Genomic DNA, 10,188 nt, shown 5'->3' on the forward strand with positions numbered 1-10,188 from the left:
CTCAAGCTAGTGCTGTCGGGTTGGTTGCTGCTGCCGTCCCTGGTTCAGCTATAGCAGCCTGCACTAGTGAGCAGTGAGCGGCTCCTGGGACTGTCCCTTTTTCGCTCTACTGAGCATGCCCGTGGCTCATTCTCCCATTGGAGTTCGGGGGTCACATGCTCAGGTCCCGTGCCTGTTCCGATTGGACCACGGGAAAGGTCCTGGAAGGTCGCCACTGTAAAAGACTCGCATGGCCAATGCGCTAATATAGACTCATATACAGTTGTGGCCAAAAGTATTGACACCCCTGCAATTCTGTCAGATAATACTCAGTTTCTTCCTGAAAATGATTGCAAACACAAATTCTTTGGTATTATCATCTTCATTTAATTTGTCTTAAATGAAAAAACACAAAAGAGAATGAAGCAAAAAGCAAAACATTGATCATTTCACACAAAACTCCAAAAATGGGCCAGACACAAGTATTGGCACCCTCAGCCTAATACTTGGTTGCACAACCTTTAGCCAAAATAACTGCGACCAACCGCTTCCGGTAACCATCAATGAGTTTCTTACAATGCTCTGCTGGAATTTTAGACCATTCTTCTTTGGCAAACTGCTCCAGGTCCCTGATATTAGAAGGGTGCCTTCTCCAAACTGCCATTTTTAGATCTCTCCACAGGTGTTCTATGGGATTCAGGTCTGGACTCATTGCTGGCCACCTTAGAAGTCTCCAGTGCTTTCTCTCAAACCATTTTCTAGTGCTTTTTGAAGTGTGTTTTGGGTCATTGTCCTGCTGGAAGACCCATGACCTCTGAGGGAGACCCAGTTGTGTTGCTAGTTGTGTGTGTGATGAAGGATGCTTGTGAACCGCTGACTGACTCATTAAGACTCCCTCCCTTTGGTTGTGCTTGTTTATAGGGTTAGGGAGTCGAGTCAGCACCGAGTAGTGGCACTGCCTAGCACCGCAGTGCTTCCAGCTCCTCTCACATGTTAACGTCAGTGTGTGCCAATCTGCACAAGGCACCACCATACCGCTTATACAGCAGCGTCTGTCAGTGCATAGATAGTGCGCTTTCTAGCTTAGGTTGGTTAGTGGCATCCGCCAGGGCGGCGCTGTATGCTGTTGGAGCGGTTATCCTTAGTCACTGTCCAGGCGTCGCAGTTGCGGTGCTGAACGCTAGAGCGACTCTAACCCTGTGTCCTTGGGGCAGAGTCCTGTGTCTCTACACTAGCACTCTACTTGTCGGGCTCTGTGAGCGCAACAGGCTCCGGCATTTATGTTTGGCGACTCTGTGGAGTAACAGAATCCGCTGCTGTACACACCGGGTCAGTGGTTAACTCACCGGTGTTCAGTTAGTACTCTGCCATTACCGAGCAGCAGTTTACCATCTCTGCATGGTGGACCCCGCGGAGCGATCGCACTTTTTTATGTTTTATATTAAGTGCGATTCGCAACCCTAACAGTATATTAGCGCCAGGGCCTGGCTAGTAATGGCGGACAAGCAGCTACTTCATGCGTACATCCAGCAGCTGGAGGGCAAGTTGGTGGCTCTTGAGCATCCAGCCTCAGCTGTGGATGTTACTGCGGTCACGCTCCAGGCAGCCACAGAGGCTGTCTCCCGTGTGACCACTGCCACCCCTGACCTGACTTTGTCTCACCTCCCGCTGCATGAGAAGTTCTCGGGCCATAGTGCTTCTTGTAGGGGTTTTGTGAGCCAGTGCGCTATAATGTACAGCTAGAGCTGCTGGCTGCACGATTCCCCTCTGAGTGGGCTAAGGTGGGATATGTCGTCTCCCTCTTGTCGGGCAGGGCTTTGGAGTGGGCCACACCGCTGTGGGAGCGTGGTGATCATGAAGTGCAGAGTGCCTCTCTGTTCTTGGCCACTCTGAAGCAGGTCTTCTTGGGACCGCAAGTCACCCATGACACCGCGGTCCGACTGTTGGCATTACAGGGCTATTCCATGGTCAGCCTCTTCGCCATCCAGTTCCGGATGCTGGCCTCTGAGTTGGAGAGGCCAGATAAGGTCCTCATTCCGGCATTCTGGAGAGGTTTGGATAACCATGTGATGGACGCCCTGGCCACCAGGGAGGTTCCCACCACACTGGAGGAGCTTATCTCCGTTGATCCGTATAGACCTTCACTTCACCGAGGGAGGGTTGTAGCGGTCCCAGTGTAGGCAGAGGTTTAGGTTGGCACCTAGTTTTGCTAAACCTCTGGAATCTCCCGATCGGGCGTCTGAGCCTTAGGGAGTCTTTGGGGCTCCTCGAGTGGGATTCAGGTCCCGGTCTCCTTGAGCACCTGTGATCTGTCATGTTTGCCGGCAGTGTGGTCACCTTGCCAACCGGTGCCGACAGCGGTCGGGAAATCGATCGCCTCTAGTGGTTATACGGGGGGCTCACTAGAATCAGCGGTGTTTTCCTCCAAGCTGACCTTTAAGGGAACGCTTGAGGTTGGTTCATCCACTCTGGCGGTGGAGGTTTGCATGGACTCCGGAGCAGAGGGCAATTTCATGTCTTCTGCCTTCGCTCAATGGCGCGCAATACCCCTGCTTATGATGGCCAAGCCAGTCACCATCAGGGTGGTGAACGGCACAACTCTACCCTCACAAATTACCCACCAGACCGCTCCGTTGATACTCTCGGTGTTTCCGTCTCATCAGGAGACGATATCCCTCCTCGTCATGCCCGAGGGTATCGATCAGGTTCTCTTAGGGGTTCCCTGGTTATGGTTCCACTCTCCCCATATAGAGCGGTGCTCGGGGAGGAATCTCAGGTGGGGTAAAGCCTGTGAGGGTAGATGCCAGAGGGAGTGCGTTCAGGTTGCTTCCAAAGTCCCCGCAGATCTTTCCTCTCTCACCATACACTATCCACATGCAGTCGTGTTCTCCAAGCGGGCGGCAGAGACTCTTCCGCCCCATCGCCCCTACGACTGTCCTATTGACCTCTTGCCTGGTGTTGAGCCTCCTCGGGGTCAAGTCTATCCCCTTTCTCTCCCGGAGACAGAGGCCATGTCTCTGTATATCAGGGAGAATCTGGCAAGGGGATTCATTAGGAAGTCGGTGTCACCAGCAGGGGCGGGATTCTTCTTCATCCAGAAGAAGAATGGAGAACTACGTCCATGCATCGATTACAGGGGTCTTAATGCCATCACCGTAAAGAATAAGTACCCTCTGCCCCTGATATTGGAGCTGTTTGATAGACTACGTGGAGCTAAAGTGTTTACCAAACTCAATCTGCGGGGGACTTACAACCTGATTCGCATCCGTGAGGGGGATGAATGGAAGACGGCATTTAACACCAGGGATGGGCATTATGAATACCTGGTGATGGCCTTCGGGCTCTGTAATGCTCCGGCCATCTTCAAAGACTTTGTAAATGATATCTCCTGGGATATGCTCATCACCTCGGTAGTAGTCTATCTGGATGATATTCTCATCTACTTTCCAGATATTGTCTCCCACCTGAGAGATGCTTGCAAAATTTTTTACCTGCGGGCAAACTCCCTCTATGCCAAGTTGGAGAAGTGTGTGTTTGAACAGGAGTCCTTGCCTATCATCTCCACCCAGGAATTGGCCATGGATCCTGCCAAGCTACAGGCAGTGATGGATTGCAGGAGCCCCATTCTCTCAAGGCGGTGCAGCGCTTTAAGGGGTTCATAAATTACTATCGCCAATTCATCCCCCACTTCTCGACTTTGGTAGCCCCTTTGGTGGCACTCACCAAGAAGGGAGCAAATCCCAAGTTGTGGTCGGGACCTGTCTCCAAGGCATTCTCCTCCATTAGATCCCATTTCGCTAGCGCTCCCATTCTACATCGCCCTGATGTAGACAAACCCTTCATTCTAGAGGTGGATGCCTCTTTCGTCGTTGCTGGAGCGGTCCTTTTCCAGAAGGACACGCAAAGTCGGAAGCACCCATGCTTCTTTTTCTCCAAGACCTTCACACCGGCAGAGAGGAATTATTCCATCAAGGACAGGGAGTTGCTAACGATGAAGTTGGCCTTTTCGGAGTGGAGACTCCTCCTGGAGGGGGCTCGCTACCCTTTCCAGGTGTTCACCGACCACAAGAACTTGGTGTATTTGCAGACAGCCCAGCGGCTGAACTCTCGCCAGGCCAGATGGTCCCTGTTCTTATCCCAGTTCCACTTTACACTACATTATCTCTACGGGGAGAACGTCCGTGCCGATGCTCTTTCTCTCTCCGTGGTGTCATCAGAGGAGGAGCCATGTCTGATTGTCCCATCCGAGAGCCTGAGGACCGTGGCTCCGGTCACCCTTTAGTCAGTACCTCCGGGAAAGACTTTTGGGCTCACTCGTCCAGGGTGGTTGGACATTTCGGGAAAAAACGGACCTCTGAGCTTCTGGCGAGGACGTACTGGTGGCCGCATATGGCCCGTGATGTCAGGGACTATATTCAGGCATGTGTCTCTTGCACCCAGAATAGGTCTCCTCGGCAGCGGCCCGCTGGGCTACTTTACCCCCTGCCGGTAGCAGACAGGCTCTGGGAGATGGTCGGTATGGACTTTGTGGTGGGACTGCCCAAGTCCAGTGGCAGCACGATCATTTGTGTTGTCACCGACCATTTCCTAAAATGGTGCACCTGGTGCCTCTTTCCCGGCTGCCTACTGCACGGGGCCTGGCAGCATTGTTCATTAAGCATGTCTTCCGCCTACACGGCATGCCAGACAAGATTGTCAGCGACCGGGGTCCCCAGTTCACGTCTCGGTTTTGGAGAGAGCTATGTCACCTGCTCAATATTGAGCTGAATCTCTCCTCGGCCTATCACCCCAAGACGAACGGGTTAGTAGAGAGGGCCAACCAGACCCTGGTCACATATCTACGACATTTTGTCTTGGCCAGGTAGAGGATGACTGGGCTTTCTTGGTGCCGTGGGCGGAGTTCGCTTTGAACAACGCTGTGGCCAATTCCACCGGTCAGACCCCATTCCTCCTTAATTACGGCCAGCATCCGCGCGTTCCGGTACGCATGCCCGTGTTGTCCACCGACTCTAGGGTGGCAGACTGGTCGGTGGAGGCATGTGACATTTGGGATCGCACTCAGGATGCCATTCGGGCCTCCAAGGAGAAAATGAGGTCCTCCACTGACGCACACCGGTGCCCCGCTCCGACCTTTGCTCCCGGCAACTTGGTGTGGCTCTCTGCTCGTAACATCAGGCTGCGGGTTGAGTCCACTGTTGCACACAGCCTAGAGAGTATCCCACATAAAGTCAATTAAAACATTACCTTTAATGAACAAATAAAAGGACAACACACAAAAACATTTCAAAAAAGTGCTCATGTGAACCAGTGCTCAATAAAAAAAGGTTTGGTCTCACCATTGGTATTAGATATAGCATTCCAGCATCAGGGCGTATCCTGCTGGAGAGACGATCCACTCATGGGGAGCTGAGACATTGGAAAACCAGTGTTAATGTAAAGTGTTCCCCTACACTCCCTGCCGTGCCCCAGCGTTACTCCTGTCCTAACAAGGACAGGCCCCAAGTGGATCCTGTAGTGGACACCCCACTGATAAGGGGAAAAATACGCGTTTCTTCCCCAATGGTGAGGATTCATCAGGGGAGTCAGATATAAAGCAGTAGGAAAGGATATATAGAATTAGTGTTGTCCGTTAAGTCTACAGGCCCTGCAGTGGCGAGGTGCCTAAGGCCTGTTTCACATTTCCGTTTGTTTCCATCAGTCAAAATCTGCAAACGGACCCGCCTTTTTTTTTAGCTGATCTTTTTTTACCCATTGACTTGCATTAGCGGCGGATTTTGACGCATGGTCATCCGTTGGATCCATTTTTTGACGGATCCGCCAAAATGTTGGCGTCCGCTTACTCGAGTGGACGGACAGTGCAACGTTTTTTCTCTGCACGCGTCCGGCTTTTTACACTGAGCATACCTGGAAGGATTTCCTTGCCAGGAATTTAACTCCAAAATCCCGTTCTGGCGGCAGAAAAAATTCTCTCTCTCTTCAGCGGATCCGACCAATATAGCGGCCGCTGACATCCGTAGTCACCTAACGCAGGCGGATTCGTTACTTTTCGTTTTTTGGTGGATGTCAGCTGACCGCCAACAACGGAAATGTGAAACAGGCCTAGCAAGCTAGTGTGACTGTCTCTGTCACTACCAAGTGGAGTCCTGGAGGGGAAAGCACATGGGCTCTTGATAAAGATACAAGAGAGATAATCTCCCTTCATATATGATAATTAAGCAATCCTGTTTTTTAGGCTGACTCTATAGCTCACAGGGCCCGGAGCAAACTTTCCACATTGTACTAGAATTTTCGGCAGACCAAAAGATCCACCAAGCAGATGAGAAAAGGAATATATTCTAGAAAGCAGCCAAAATTTAACTGCTCATTCAAACCAAGGGGATGGCATGTATTCAATAGAAAAATCCACCTTGTTTCCCTTTGTAGCAGCATTTTATCAAAATCGCCTCCCCGTGGAGGTATCTTGAGTTTATCAATACCCATAAAGCGGATGGTGCCAGTATCCCCTCCATGTGTGCCATTTACATGTCTAGCAATGGGGGTATCCCTCTGTTTACGAATATCCCCCAGATGCTCACCAATACGTCTACTGAATTCTCGGATCGTTTTCCCAATATAGGTCATTCCACAATCACATTGAGCCCTGTAAATAATACCTTTAGTTTTACAGTTAATGAATTCCTTAATTTGATAGTGTTGCTGTGTATTAGAATTGAAAAATTCCCTCCCCACCTCAACAGACTCACATGCCACACAGTTCCCGCATGTGTAGCAGCCTACCGGTTTTCTTGGCAGCCACGTTTCCTGTTTCGGTGGGGCAAAGTGACTGTGTACCAAACGATCACTCAGGGTTCGGCACTTCCTATACGTGATTTGGGGACTTTCCCCAATCATATCTCTCAAGTCCTTGTCCATTTTAAGAATGTCCCAGTGTTTCTTAATGATCTGTCTCACCGCCAGTGCCCCATTATCAAAAGAACAGATTAGTCTTATTTATTTTGGTACCCTCTCTTCTCTATTGCGGGGAGTTAACAAGGTAGTCCTTGGTTGATGGCTCGCAAATCGATATGCCTCCCTCAACACCCGGTCCGGATACCCTCTGGATAGAAATCTTTGTCTTAAATCGTCTGCCTTGACCTTAAATTCAATATGCAAATAAAGGCCGTGGAGCCTCATTTAAGAGTCTCAAACACGGGACTAGCCAGATCTTCCTCCAGGGAAGGACCCAGTCAAGGAGTGGCTCCTTTCGGAAACCACCATTACCACCATATTAAGTGGCCCTTTAAGTCAATATCCAGCTCTTTACGAGTTTACAGATATGACAAGGGAAATACCAAGGCCAGGTATCCATCCATTGCCGGCTGCCGCAGTGTTTTATTTGACTGGTCTCCCTGAGGTCAGTGATTGTTTCGTGATTTTGACTTAAATTCAGCATTATCAGAGCAATTACGTTTTAACCAAAGGTATTGACCTTAGGAATTCCTCTTTTGAGGGGGTATGGGTGGTGACTCTCCCACCTTAAGAGTGAGTTGGTGGCGGTAGGTTTCCTGTAGACAGATGTTTCCAAACTGTCACCCCTCGTGGATTTTGTAATCATTACATCCAGAAATGGTAATTGTCTCTCCTGTATATCAGAAGTGAACTTGAACCCAATGTTGTTACAATTTAGGGACAGCATGAATTCTTGAAATAATTCCTTGGTGCCACTCCACAAGATAAAGATATCATCAATAAACCTGGCCCACATATCAATGTGGGCCGTATATTTCTCATGGACTTCAGTGAACACCAAGTTATCCTCCCACAAGCCCAGGAACAAATTTGCCTAACTGGGCGCACAAGGGCTGCCCATAGCGGTGCCCCTGAGCTGGTGGAGGACACGCCCATCAAAACAAAACTAGTTATTGTGGAGAAAAAATCCAGGAGGGTCACCACCAACTCATTATGGGCCTGAAATTGACGCCCTCTTGTGGCAAGGAAGTGTTGAACTCCCCTTATACCACTTTCATGTGGAATAGAGGAATACAGGGCCTCCACATTGATGCTAGCCAAATAGATGTCCGATTCAAGGGAGATACCCTCCAGCCTTCGGAGAAGATCCATCGTGTCCCTGATATATGAGGGGAGTGAGATGACAAATGGTCTAAGAATATTGTCAATATATACCCCTATGTTCTGACACAGGCTCCCAATTCCAGACACGATGGAATTGGGACACGCGTCCTGTATTTTGGAATATAGGAGGACGCTGCATTAACCGTTTTATGAGACCATTCACACTTTGGACGCATGACATATGATATTAGAAACGATGGGGAATATGGCCGCTTCTTTGCAGGCATGCATGCGTCCTGTATTTTGGAAAACAGGAGGTTAATATCGGTAGCAGCTAATGGAATGCAGAGGGTTAATATCAGTAGCAGTTTGCGATCTGATGTCAGACGCTGGGGTGGAGCATACCAATAATGGAATCTTTATCAAGAGTCCATGTGCTTTCCCCTCCAGGACTCCACTTGGTAGTGACAGAGACAGTCACACTAGCTTGTTAGGCACCTCGCCACTGCAGGGCGTGTGGACTTAACGGATAGCACTAATTATATATATCCTTTCCTACTGCTTTATATCTATCTGACTCCCCTGATGAATCCCCACCATTGGGGAAGAAACGCGTAGGGAGCTTCTGTCTATTTTTCCCCTTATCAGTGGGGTGTCCACTACAGGATCCACTTGGGGCCTGTCCTTGTAAGCACAGGAGTAACGCTGGGGCACGACAGGGAGAGTAGGGGAACACTTTACATTAACACTGGTTTTCCCATGTCTCGGCTCACCATGAGTGGATCGTCTCTCCAGCAGGATACGCCCTGATGCTGGAATGCTATATCTAATACCAATGGTCAGACCAAACCATTTTTTATTGAGCACTGCTTCACATGAGCACTTTTTTGTAATGTTTTTGTGTGATATGTCCTTTTAATGGCTCATTTAAGGTTATGTTTAATTGACTTTATGTGGGATACTCTTTAGGCTGTGTGCAAAATTTGACCCCTGAGGGTTTTTTTTTTTTAGAATAGTGTGAAAAGCTCACACTGTGGCTGAGTGCGGGTTGAGTCCACTAAGTTTGCTTCATAGGTCCCTTCAAGGTCCTTGAGCAGGTTATCCCTGTGGTCTACCTTTTGGCCCTTCCTCCACATCTGGGTATCACTGACACCTTCTACATGTCCCTCCTTAAGCCCGTTCACATGTCCTGGTTTTCTGAGTCATCTACCGGGACATCAGGCTTGTCCTCGGACGAGTTGAACGCCAGCGTGGGGTGTAAGGTGGTACATGGCAAAAGGTATTACCTGGTGGACTGGAAGGTTCATGGCCCAGAGGATAGGACCTGGGAGCCTATGGAGAATATCGGTGCTCCCCTGCTCATTGCGGCCTTTGAGCATAGCGAGGCACAGGAGGGAGGGGGCCCTAGGAAGGGGGTAATGTTAGGCGTCGCGTTTCTCCCTCTGCACAGGGGGAATCCCGAGCCTTGCCGTCTGCGGTCTCTCATTCAGTCCCGGCCACAGAGGAGCCTGCTCAGCAAGGACATCGTTCCCGATGCCTTGCTCAAGCTAGTGCTGTCGGGTTGGTTGCTGCTGCCATCCCTGGTTCAGCTATAGCAGCCTGCACTAGTTAGCAGCGAGCGGCTCCTGGGACTAAGTCCCTTTTTTGCTCCACTGAAGCATGCCCGTGGCTCAACCTGTCATTGGAGTTCGAGGGTCACATGCTCAGGTCCCGTGCCTGTTCCAATTGAACCACGGAGAAGGTCCCGGAAGGTCGCCACAATAAAAGACTTGCATGGCCATGCGCTAATATAGACTCATATGGCTAGTGTGTGTGATGAAGGATGCTTGTGAACCGCTGACTCATTAAGACTCCCTCCCTCTAGTTGTGCTTGTTTATAGGGTTAGGGAGTAGAGTCAGCGCCGAGTAGTGACACTGCCTAGCGCCGCAGTGCTTACAGCTGCTCTCACGATAGTGCCAGTGTGTGCCAATCTGCACAAGGCACCACCGTACCAGTTATACAGTAGCGCCCGTCAGTGCGGCGCCGTGCGCAGTGCTCTAGCTTAGGCTGGTTAATGGCATCTGCCAGGGTGGCGCTGTATGCTGTTGGAACGGTTATCCCAAGGCACTTTGTCCAGGCGTCGCAGTTGCGGTGCTGAACGCTATTGGGGCTAGAGG

The sequence above is a fragment of the Dendrobates tinctorius genome, unplaced genomic scaffold (assembly GCF_039654945.1).
Source record: "Dendrobates tinctorius isolate UK_male_01 unplaced genomic scaffold, ASM3965494v1 ptg000237l, whole genome shotgun sequence".
Lineage (NCBI taxonomy): Eukaryota > Metazoa > Chordata > Amphibia > Anura > Dendrobatidae > Dendrobates > Dendrobates tinctorius.